We start from the raw sequence: 13509 nt of genomic DNA on the forward strand, positions 1-13509 counted from the left end.
GTTATTTTTTTAACGACGGATGACTAAAATGTAACGTTAGATATCCTTTTAATAAATAATAATAATTAGATAATCAAAATGAAACAAAAGTGATACTTAAAAGTGTATAATTTACCTTATAAAATATTGATACATCAAGAAATGCTTAATTTAGATTTAGATTAATGTAAATTCATCATGAGACTCATCCACTAAAGTCAGGTATACGACGCGGGTCGATTCAGATTAGTCAAGGAAAAACCTTGAAATCGGAAGGGCAACAAAAAAAGGATCATATATGCTGTAAATAATCTCTAAAGCATGTGGTTAAAACTCACAGTTGACACAAATTATCGGTTGATACGGTGACATTTTTCCTTTGTCCTAAGTTATGGGTTCAATACCAATTAGAAATAAAATTTCACTTTCCCTCGCTTAAATAAGAATTGTTAAGAAAAAAGAAAGTATCGTATCAATTTCTATATTACATTTTTTTTTTCAATATAGATACTGAGGTTCGAACTCATAGTAAGACAATATAAATGTTCTTAATCATTCGATCAATTAATAGTTTTTATATTATATTTTTAATTGTAATTTAATTCATTTATTAAAAAGTAGTTAAACTGATTTTAGTATGTTTTGGGGGAAAATAAAATACTTCATTCGTTAAAAAGAATATTTATGTTATTGAATGGATTGAATACCCTCAATGGAAGAAGATAATAATCATGAGGGTATTTTTGTAAATCTAAATGAAGAGAGTAGGCAGTCAGCATAATTAGAATATCACATTTTCGCAAATGAAAGTTGCTCACAATTTAAGAATATCACATATGATAATCGAAAATAAATTCTAAAAAATAGTTTAAAAATCTTTAATCGTTAAAAATATATAAGGATATTTGTGTAAAGTATTAAAAGTTTTGAATAATTAAATTTTCAAAGACTTTATGGAAAATAGTTTCAATATTAAAAAAATAACGCAATACTATTACATGTCATTATGAATAATTAAAATAATTACGAACCTTAACTCTATTATGGTCAATGTGACTCTGACAAAGATACAACCTTTACGATCCAGGATCTGAGCACATGATAAATTGTTAATATGTGGAATTCCGTTTCAAGTAGTGCTAAATGCAAATCGACAATAACTCATCAAATGGTTTCCGTTTCAAGTAGTGATAAATGCAAATTAACAATAACTCATCAAATGGTTTCATAGTTAAATGAAATATTGTTTTTAAGAGATATTGAGTTCAAATAGTTATATTTGCAGGATATGTATACATTGTTGATTAATTAATAAAATTATGAATAAATATTATCTTGTAATCACATCGAATTATAAAAAGAAATACAAATTAACCAATAAAAATAATAATCCAACTGGTTTTCTTACATACTTGGACCTTTTCCATTATGAAAAAGTTACAATTTCTTTGAGTGCTTGTTTGCTTCTAACAATGCTCTTCAAAGCAATGAAATTTGTAATAAATCTAGTAACCCCTAGTTGTAAGAGTTTTATATCTTTGGTATACCTATTCATATAGTCAATCATCCATGTATGATTGTATATGAAAGAAATTATCTTTTTTTGCTTGATCTAAGACATTTTTCACACCTTTTTTGTTACCAATTTCTTTTAAAATAAGATCCAAGCAATGAGCAAAACATGATGATCAATACAAGTACCTTATCTTTTCCATCGACGTCTTAACACTGGCTTTGATTGTTGCTTCATTATTTATAACAAATTTAACAATATATTTTTCACCAATTTCATCCATCATTTTGTCCATTATATCAAAATAATACTCAGTAGTATGAGAGGTAATACTGCTAGCATCAATTGATTTTTTAAAGATGGTACCTCTAGGACTATAGATCAAGAAATTGATTATATATTGATTTCTAGTCTATTTCTACATGGTCACGCCTCATTCTTCCCAGATAGGCTTAAAGTCATTCACTCATTCTTGCATTTCTTTATACTCTTCTTCCAAATACACTCTTGTCACCTCATAAGTTGAAGGACCCCTAACCGATATTCCAACTTCAGCTGCAACTTGAAGTATAGGTTGTAGAAATGCCTACTCTGCAATTCTTGCTCGTAAAGCTTCATGCAATAGTAATTTTTAAATTTATTTATCTAACTTTGCTTTTGCATTTTTCAAAAAGCTTGTAGCGAGTTTTGGTTACTTCAAACTCTTTGACTTTTCAAGAATAAGATCCATATTTGCTAATATAGCTCCAGGAGAGTCAAAATTACTCCACTGATGTTCCCTCCCACTTCTTCTAGAATCAATGGTATTGAATGATCTTATAAATTCTCGAGATTCAGAAGTACTACCTTCCCATGTTCATTAACAGAATCTTGACCAGTTCTTGCTCTTTGACGTTGTCACTCTTCCATTCCATTTTGGATCTTATACTTTCTTGTCTTGCAATAGTTAACTTCTCATCATCAGAACCACTATCACCATAATTTCCATGATCTCCTAATCTTATTTTTTCCTCTAATTCTTGTTTCCTCTTTTGCTTCAAAGCTTTTTCATTATGAAATTCCTTCAGTTGTTGAGAAATGTTTTTTTCTAACTTCAACCGAGACATTTGGACAAGGTGCTACATTCCCTTTTTTGTAGCCAAATGCTATTTCAATCTTGTTATTCCTCATTTGATAACTTTGTCACAAAATTTGCATCTCAAGTTATTACGATGACCTTCAACAGGTTCTCCCCACTTCCAACCATAATCATTACTAGGAGTTTCACCTTCTTTACTTTTTGAATGTGGCATTTTTCTTATACCTGCACATAAACCATTTATTTTTTATTTTATGAGATCAAATCAGTTAATAAAGTATTTTAAAATGCAAATCAGTTAATAAAGTATTTTAAAATGAAATATTAATTATAAAACTTAAAACTAACAATAAAACATATTCAAAATATGAAAGAACATTATAATGGCAGTTTGTAATGACAATACCACCTTTTCAAAAGTAAAGAATGTGAAGCTAATAAAGGATTTTTTGAATGTCTCCAGTTCTATTTTATTTTTTATTTAGTTTTGTCAAGTTTTATGTATTTTGAGACTTGTTTTAAATCAAAATATTTGTAATTGATAATATTTATAACTAACACCAAAAAATATTTAAAAATGAAACAAATATTTAGATAACAAAATATGAATGTAACTAATTATTCATTAAATATTATTTAAAATAATAATTTCATAAAAATCCTATAACAATCCTAAATTCAACCAGTAAGATAAATTTAATTTTTAAATTAAGTAATAAACAAAATAATAATAATAATAATAATAATAATAATAATAATAATAATAATAATAATAATAATAATAATAATAATAATAATAATAATAATAATAATATAACTCACTTGTATTTTTCTCTTCAATGTTGAGTTGAAATTAACAAATCTTGAAGTTGGAATGAAAGAGAGAAATGATCTCTTGAAATGGCGGAAAAAATATTGAGAAATTTAAAAGAAACCATCTCTTAGAAATGTGGAGAAAATGAGATGAAAAGTTTGAAACCAAAAGTTTATGTTTATCTTCCTCCTATTGGTTCTTTACTTCTTAGTATGGGTAGTGTCACACCCCCAAATTAGGGCGTAAAATTTTCTTAAAATTTATTTTAAGGACTAAAATTGAAAATTTAATTAAATTTAGAGACCAAAGTGAAATTTTGATTAAATTTGGATCCAAATTCAGAAAGTATAAAAAACTAGAAAACCTATGGCATAATTTTATCATTTTCCTTTTTAAGAAATATATAACCCAAAAATCTGGAAAGTTTCCTCGTTTGGAAATCTCATTTTCTCTCTCTTCAAGCTTTCCTCTTTTAGCAAGAAACTTCAATCGATGTTTCATCACTGACAATTGTTCCATTTTTAACACCTTCTGCACCATCATGTTCCTCGTGTCATCCCGAGTCCACTGGTGTACATCTTGTCTCCGTTTCCACCGGCGTGTGAGGAGGTGAGGAAGATCAAATTTTCAACGTTACTTGAGTTCTCCGTTGTTCACCACTGTGAGTCGAGCTTGGTAAGTGTCTCAAAACCCCATAAAATGTATATAAGAATTTTTTCACAAGTTTTTTCGACCCCCGAAGGCCTCGCACACGCCCTCACGCGCCACCGCTGCATGTAGGAAAGTCCCACCTCCTGGTGGGATTCTAGAAGCGACCCGACCCGACCCGCCTACCTGACTTGACCTGCTCCAACCCGAACCAGTCTAACCCGAACCGAACCCGTTGACCGTTAATCGACCATTAACTGTTAACCGTCGTTGACTTTTTTCGAAAACCTCCTCTTGACATTTTTTGACGTTTTGAGTCTGGTTTTATGATCAGTTTTGCCAAATTCTGACTTAAAAGCCCCGAATCGAACCCGTTAATATGAAAATGCTTAATACTTTTAGTATTTTTGCTTATTTTTTTTAGAGTTGAATATGGAATTGATTCATATATATTTTTATAAAGGTACTCATGTTTCTCCCATTGGAGGGTCATTTAGATCAAGGGATTCTCGTCCGTCAGACCCGTTCGATCTTCATTCTTCGAGAGTTACTCGTAGGTTTCCTAAAATTATTTAAATAAAGGTTATTATTATTCATATTAAGATTCATATATAGATTTTTTGATTCGTAGGATCTAGCGTTGCCGCTGAACGTGATCGACAGACTAGGTAGTAGGCTTCCTTATCAGATTACTCAGATCAATACAGGTTTATTTCTTGATGGTGTTACGTTACTATTTTTAAACTATTTATCTCAACTGTTTTAAACTTCTGATGATACTGAATTTTTTTTACGACACTATACCTGATTTTCTGAATATTGTTTATCTGATATCTTATTTACTGTATATTTCTGATATGATCTCTGATTACTATATTTTTTTATTTGATTTCTGAGTATGGAATATTTTTATGTTTTAAAGGATTAACCTATCATTTTCACTATAAAACATACATGTTTATTACTGTCAATGGGGGTATTATTGGATGAAGTATATCAGACCCAGTTTATAACTTGTAAGACCTTACCGCATGCTCCTCTGCTTTGTGCTTAAGGTAAGTCCTTACCGCAAGTCCTTATGCTATATGTATAAGGCCCTTACCAGGTATACATGTGGGTGTATGGTTCTGGGGAACCTACACATTATGGAGATCGAATGAGGGCAGCGTTCATATTTTTAAAATTTGTTTAATGAATTGATTTTTACTAAAGTATTTTATCAGTATGTTTTTATACACTGTAAGGAGCAAATTGGGTTTTTTTAGCTCATTCTGTAAATTTTATCCTTTTCATATAGCAGCAGACCGTAGTCTAACAAACTTGATATCACGAGGACCAACTACTCATATTTTTATACCACTGTATATCTTTATATGCCTTTAGTTATACTTTGGTGACACATTTTTTTGCTACCGTCTCGATATATCTGCATTACAAGTATTTTGTTTTGTATATATTTTATATGGTTTTCTGATATATATATATATATGTGTGTGTGTGTGTGTGTGTGTGTGTGTGTGTGTGTGTGTGTATTTATCGTATGAATTTTTCTTATGACTAATTTTATATTATATTGTTATATGGATTTTAACGTTATTTTAAATATGAAAAGAGTTTCTGAATACGCTATGTAACCGCCTAGATTTGGTCATAACGTCTAGGCCAGGTCTAGGGGGTTACACTTGGTGGTATTAGAGCCTTCGGTTTTAAACACTCAGACTGTGGATGAGTCCCGAAATATGGATTTTAAGATATTTTCAATATTTAAAAAAATCGTGTCACCTTATTTTATGAGTTTTAAATATAATCGAGATTCATGATGCTAGTTTAACTTAGGTTCAAATTCTTTCTTTAGAGACTTGTAGATTTATTCAATGAGTGCTGCTAGAGGTCGTAGGCCAAGTCGTGACCATGGTAGAAGATGAACGACTCGACCTTTTGTTACGATAGATGATTCGATGTCACCTCTAGATCCTCCTGTTACTAAGGACGAAGACACTGGTTTGGATGAGGATGCCATTAATAGAGTTGTCTTTCATATGTTCCGAAGATCTACTAGAGCCCTTAGTAATATGTTTAAGGTCGAGATTTCGATGTCTTTCATAGCTACTGGAGTAGTTCTGTTCGAGGGCATTACTGGTGGACCTCCGACTGACATTAAATATTGGTTGGAGGATACAAAGAGAATTATGGATGAGATAGATCTAAGGGCTGAGCAGAAGTTAAAGGATACCATAGATATGCTGGAAAAATAGAGTTTTAGATGGTGGCAATCGATTTTCGGTAGTATTCCGAGGAATCAATTAACTTGGAATCTTTTCAAGGCATATTTTCGGAGTCGCTGCATCAGAGAGAGATACCTACAGGAGCGACGCCAAGAGTTTTAGAATTTAGAGCATGGTGATATGTCTGTTATGGATTAGGAGATTGAATTGATCAGATTGAGCCAATATGCTACTAGACTGGTTGACACGAAGTTGGATCGGTGCTTGAGATTCGAAAATGGACTCAGGTATGAGATCAGGAGTAGAGTTGCTACCCACCGGGAGAGGAACTTTGATGGCTTGGTTGTGATAGCCAAAACCGCTGATGAGATAAAGGGGGTGAGTATGGAGTGTAGGAGAGATAGAGACTGAGACCAAGATCGATTCAGGAGGTCTTATGGTTCTGTTGACTCTTTTGTATGCCCCAACAAGAAAGGTAGAGGTGAGTCTTTTCAGATAGGTGGTGCAAGTGTCAGGCCTGTGGCATCAGGTTCGTTAGCTATAACACCTTCTAGTCAGAGTGGATCTTATGGGTTGCATCCTTTGTCGTTATATGAGCATTGTGGGAGACGTCATTTTGGTGAATGTAGGAAGAAGTTGGGTACCTATTTTAGATGTGGTTCAGGTGATCATATCTTGAGAGATTGTCCAGATTCAACTCCTACAGTTTTGTAATACCCCAAACATCATGTTAGCGACTACAGTGTAAGAATTTAAAATTTAGCGGTTTAATTTTGATAAATTGAAATGTTCAAGAATTGATTTGGAAAATTTTGTATAGGACTTATTATTAAATATTGAATGATGGAAAGGCAAAGTGGTCTTTTGGAATAAAATGAATTTAAAATTCATTTTAATGTTAATATAACATGTGGGAAATAGAGAAAAAGGAAAATAAAAGACTATAAGCATTACCTTCATCTTCCCTTCTTCATTTTCTACCTTGAACTCCATTTTCAAGGTGAGTAATTTTTTGAAGTTGATTTTTCTTGTATTTTTGAATTCTTTTTGAGTCTTTGGGTGGTATAGAAGCTTAAGAAAGCTTAAAGATGATTAGAAGCCATAGGATTGATGAGTTAATGGTGAATTTGGTAAAATGAGTTTTCAAGGAGTTGATGAAAATTTAGTAGTTTTTGGATTTTAAAGGTATATTTGACTTGTCAAAGGTCTGAATAAGATATTTGAAGTATTACAAAGGATTGAAAACATATTTGAAGAATAGGTGTGATTTTTAGTTTAAGTGTTCTAACGAAAATTTTGGATGTTAAAGGGATTTAATGGATATAAGTTGGTTGTGATAAGTGTTAGTAAGTTTAAGAGTTTGATGGGAGTTAGAAGTATGAAATTTAGGTAAATTTTGGGTAAAATTCGAAGTGAAATGAGTGAATTCTGGCAAGGGTATCAGTACTGGAAGAATAATATCGATACCATATGAATCGGTTGAACATAATCGATACTGAAGGGGTAGTATCGATACTTGGGGTATTGATACCAATAGTAGGGTATCGTTACTTTAATAGAAGAAGAAATTCCAGAATGCCATTTGGGTATCGATACTGAAGCAGGTATCAGTACCATAGAACGAAGTATCGGTACTGGGTGTAGAGTACCCATATTGTTCTTCTTGAAATTGTGAATTAGGTGTTTTATTTAGTTTATGTAAATGCTGATTTGGTTAACAATTATTTGAGCTCCGTTATTCATTTTGGTCATGTTAACGTGTAGATTTCGATCGTAAGCAAGTATCAAACGACTCGAAGTAGTAAAGAGATTTAGCGAAAGTGAAAAAGATTTTGCTTAGGACTTAAGTGAGGCAAAGATGAGTGCAACTTACTTATTTTATATTCGATATGAGGACGGCTTGCGATGAACCAACCTTAAAGGTTCTTGATCGAAAACTGTTTGAATTATTTATGTTAAATTTTATTGTTTTTCTTAAATTGTATTTCATAAGCCTTGTTTTGATTTCGTTACTATGAGTATAGGTGTTATATAAATGAATGATAATTTGAAGAATGCTATGCGAATACTTATATGATTAAAGCCCAAAGTATGTGTTATAAGAATTAGAGGTATAATTGGCATGCCAAGAGTCGAGGTTCTACGCAGTCCTTCGGGACAATTCTATGTGGTCCTTTGGGACAATTCTACGCGGTCTTTTGGAAAAAATGTATGTGGTCCTTCGGGACAATTCTACGTGGCATTTCGGGACAAATCTATGTGGCACTTCGGTGCATATTCTACGTGGCACTTCGGTGCAAATTTTAAGCGGCAATTTCAACTGTAATTACAGTGCACAACCTCAAAGTACTCACATACCTTGAGGTCTCAGTGATATGTGTTGGGCTAATTAAACAATTTGATATAGATTGAAAAGTGCATAACATTATATGTTATTTATATGAAATGTATCATGTTTTCCGTATTCAATGTTTTCTTTGAAATGTTTAATCAAGTGTTTTAATATCTTATTATGCTCATTTATGCCTCACTAAGTCAAAGACTTAGCGTGTGAGTGTTTTCACATGTAGGTTCAAAGAAGACACAAGAGTAAAGCTAGGTCAGGACATCATATCTTTGGAGAAGATCAGATCAGATCGATTTGAACAGTAGGTGGTTTTGTTATTTTGTAGTTTTGTTGGAATGTACTACAAATGTTTAAATCGCAAATGCTCTGATCTGTTTTGTAACTATACAAATTAAGGTTTATGTAAGTATATTAAATATTTGTTTTCACTTTTTATTATTAATTTTGATTTTAATTAGTGTTAATGAGGGCTTTTCCACTACAATAAAAGTAAAAAGCCAAATTTTAATCAGATTTTCAAAGAGTTAAAGCGTTGAAAAGTCAACGTGACACCTCAGATTCTTATCCTGGTCGGATACGAGTTGAGGATGTTACAAGTTCAGATACCATCTCATACTCATAGTACAATTTAGACTCCAAAAGGGGGTCATAGTTAGGAAATAACATCGGGATCAGTTAGTGGAGGTTGAGCTTCTCAGAGTAGGTTCCAGCCATATTTGAGGCCAAATAGTCTAGGTTGGTTTACGCTGCTAGACATCGACAGGACCGTGTTGAGCCAGATGTGATTGCAGGTACTGTTACTATTTATTTAGTTTCCTACTTTGCATTATTTGATAATGGATCTACTTATTCCTATGTGTCGCATTCCATTTCTAGGGGCCTTAATACTCCGGTTGAGAATACTAAGAGTTCGATGATAGTTCAGAGTCTCTTAGGTCAGTCCATAGACTTAGATCGTATTTTTAGAGGGTGTCCTATAGATATCCATGGGGAGATCTTTCTGGCCGACTTGATAGAGTCAATAGAGGCTCAGTTTCCATATATATTTGCATCAGGTAAATTTCGAGGACGAAATTTCTTTTAAGGAGGAGAGTTGTCACACCCCAAATTAGGGCCTAAAACTTTCTTAAAATTTATTCTGAGGACTAAATTAAAAGTTTAATTAAATTTGGAAACCAAAGTGAAATTTTGATTAAATTCGAATCCAAATTCAGAAAGTATCAAAAATTAAAGGACATATGGCATAATTTTATAATTTTCCTTTTTAAGGATTATATAACCCCAAAATCTAGAAAGTTCCTCATTTGAAAACCTTATTTTCTCTATCTTCAAGCTTTCATCTTTTAGTAAGAAACCTCTTGCACCATCGTGTCATCTCGAGTCCACCGATGTCCATCTTGTCTCTGTTGCCACCAGCGTGTGAGGGGGTGAGGAAGATTAAGTTTTTGACATTGCGAAAGCAAGCTCGCCGTCGTTCACCGGTATGAACCAAGCTTGGTAAGTGTCTCAAAACCCCTTAAAATGCATATAAGAATTTTTGCAATTTTTCTGACACCCGAAGGCCCTGCACGAGCCCCCACTACACTTGGGAAAGTCTCACCGCCTGGTGGGTTTCTAAAAGTGACCTGACCCAACTAGTTTGCTTGACCCGACCCCCTTGTCTGACCCAATCCGATCTGACCCAGTATAACCCGAACTGAACCCATTGACTGTTGACTGTTAATCGCCGTTAACTTTTTTCAAAAACCTCCATCTTGACCTTTTTCGACGTCCTGAGTCCGATTTTGCGATCCATTTTGCAAATTCTGACCCAAAAGCTTCGAATCGAGCCCGTTAATCCCAAAATGCTTAGTATTTTTAGCATTTTTGCTTATTTATTTAAGATTTGAATATGACATTGATTCGAGTACATATTTTTATGAAGATACTCATGTTTCCCCCGACCGATGGTCATTTAGATTCAGTGTTTCCAATTCGTTAGACTCACTCGATCCACATTCTTCGAGAGTTACTCGTAGGTTTTCGTAAATTGTTTAAATAGAGGTTATTATTATTTATATTAGGATTCAGATATAGATTTTTTTATTCGTATGATCTAGTGCTACCACTGATCGTGATCGGTAGACTCTGTAGTAGGCTTCCTTATCAGATTACTCAGGCTGATACATGTATGTTTCCTTATGGTGTTATATTTTTGTTTTAAACTATTTATCTGAATTGTTTTAGACTTCTGATGATACTGAATATTTTTTCGATGTGATACCTGATTTTCTAAATATTTTTTATCTCATATCTGATTTACTGTATATTTCTTCTATGATCTTTGGTTATTATATTTTTGTATCTGATTTCTGAGTATGAAATATTTTCATGTTTTAAAGGATTAAACTATCGTTTCACTCGAAAACATGCATGTTTATTACTGTCATTGGGGGTATTATTGGAGGAAGTATATCAGGTCTAATCTATGACTTGTAAGACCTTACTATACGCTCATCTACTTTGTGTTCAGGGTAAGTCCTTACCGTAGGTCCTTATGCTATATGTATAAGGCCCTTATAGGGTATACATGTGGGTATATGGTTCTGGGAAACCTACACATCCTGGTGATCGAATGGGGGTAGTGTTCATATTTTTAAAACATGTTTGATGAATTGATTTTTACTAAAGTATTTTATTTGTATGTTTTTATACACTGTAAGGAGCACACTGGACATTTTAGCTCATTATGTAAATTTTAACATTTTCAGATAGTAGCAGACCTTATGCTAACAGACTTGGAATCGTGAGGACCAACTACTCTTATTTTTGTATCACTTTGTATTTTTATGTCTTTAGTTATACTTTAGTAACACGTGTTTTTGCTACTGTCTCGATTTATTTGTATTATCGATATTTTGTTATGTATATGTTTTATATGGTTTTATGATATATATATCGTATGAATCTTTCTTATGGCTAATTTCATATTATACTGTTATATGGATTTTAACATTATTTTAAATATGAAAAGAGTTTTTAAATACAATATGCAACCTTTTAGATTTGGTCATAACGTCCAGACTGGGTCACAGGTTGTAATTTTATTTTAATCTTTTGATTTTGAAATCCAATTTTTCTCAATTACTTTAACACTTGCAAACAAAATATCAACGATTTGCTTGATTCTTTTACTTACACATTACTGCCATCTATTAGTTGCTTTAATCATTTACTTGTACAATATCTTCTTTAGTCAAATGTATTTGTCCAAGAATTGAATTTCTTCTTTATTTTATTTATAACATTATTATTTTTATTTACTTTATAGTGAAAAGGTAAAATACATATAATATTATAGTAAAATACATGTTGTAGTGTGAATACTAAATAATATAGAATAAGAGGGAAGACTTTTCTTCCTTCTTTAATTTGATTTATAATAAGGTATTATAAAGTGGATTTCTCTTTTATGCAGTTTTTTTATAATAATAAATAAGCATAGAATTATGGTACTTAATTTCAATTTAAGAATTTAATTTAAAATTAATTCAGTCAATTTTAAGAGATGATTCAATTTAAAATAAATTTGGTTTAATTTAAAATAACGTGAATAAATAATTTAGATAATTTAAATTTAAGTAACTAGCTTTAAATATAACTATTATAATATATTAATGATATATATTTATAATCCATTTTTAAGGATTAAATGAAATATATTATCTATGTAATTTTATATTTCGGATAATATAAAGTTTGTTGCGGTATTACGACACAATTTATAGTCTGTGATGGTTTTAAACCGCAATGGTCGTGATGTAGTTTTCTTATCACGTTGTGCCGATATTGCGTCACAATGACTTTCAAAATCGTTACGAAGCGAATGTTACAATGTATTACGACCGCAATTTAATACTATGTCTGGACCTGATTTCGAATCCGATTTCGACCTCGAAAGTTGCGGCACGTTTTTCGGGAAGTTGACGGTGAGGAAGCAAGTTATGTCGTTGAAGGACTTTGGAGGAGTTGGCCATGGGAAAACGTCTAATACGACGGCGTTTAGGAAGGCGCTGGATTACATGCAACGTTTTAGTGAGGATGGGGTCAGCTTAATGTCCCCGAAGGAAAATGGCTAACGGGAAGCTTTAATCTTACAAGTAATTTCACGTTGTTTCTTGAACATGGTGCTGTTATTTTAGGCTCTCAGGTCAGCTAATGCTCTGTTTTCTTCCCTATTTATTTTTTGAAGGGACAAAATTATAAAATTCTATAAGAGAAAATATATTATCAATAGAGAATACAAAGAAATTATCTAAAATATACGATAATTTGAAAATTTTAGAGCTCCACTGGTCCATCCCTAGGTTAGTCTGTTTCCCCTGTATAAGTGCTTTCTTCATCTTCATCTTCATCTTCATCTTCATCTTCATCTTCATCTTCTTTCACAGCTTCGAGTACTTTGCTTTTTAATGAAATCTAGGTTCAGTCATGTCGAATTTTTCCATGTTTTGATTTTTCTCATGGCATTTTGTCTTTAAAAGAGAAACAAAGTTGGCTAGTGGTGCTGATGTGCAACTTCAACTAAAGGAGCCCCATTAATTAATTTATTTTTTATTTCTCATTTCAGTTTAAATTGAGCTGTTTTCACTTATAGGCTTCATTGGTTCTATTGAGGAAAAGAGAATACCATGAATGTCTTGATCAAACCAAGTTATATGTATTTGTTTTGGGAGCTTTGAATCAAGTTGGTTAGAAATTTGTTTCTTGCTACCCAGCAGCTTGTTTAATGAAATTTGCATATACTGGTTATTTAATTTATGTCGGTCATCCCATTAATTTGTTTTATCAACTTTGAACTTAAGACATAAGTGCAATGCAGGGTGTGTGGAATCTAAAGGTGAATCATATGACAAGCACGAGAAG

The sequence above is a fragment of the Hibiscus syriacus genome, unplaced genomic scaffold, assembly GCF_006381635.1.
Source record: "Hibiscus syriacus cultivar Baekdansim isolate YM2019G1 unplaced genomic scaffold, ASM638163v2 tig00110387_pilon, whole genome shotgun sequence".
NCBI lineage: Eukaryota > Viridiplantae > Streptophyta > Magnoliopsida > Malvales > Malvaceae > Hibiscus > Hibiscus syriacus.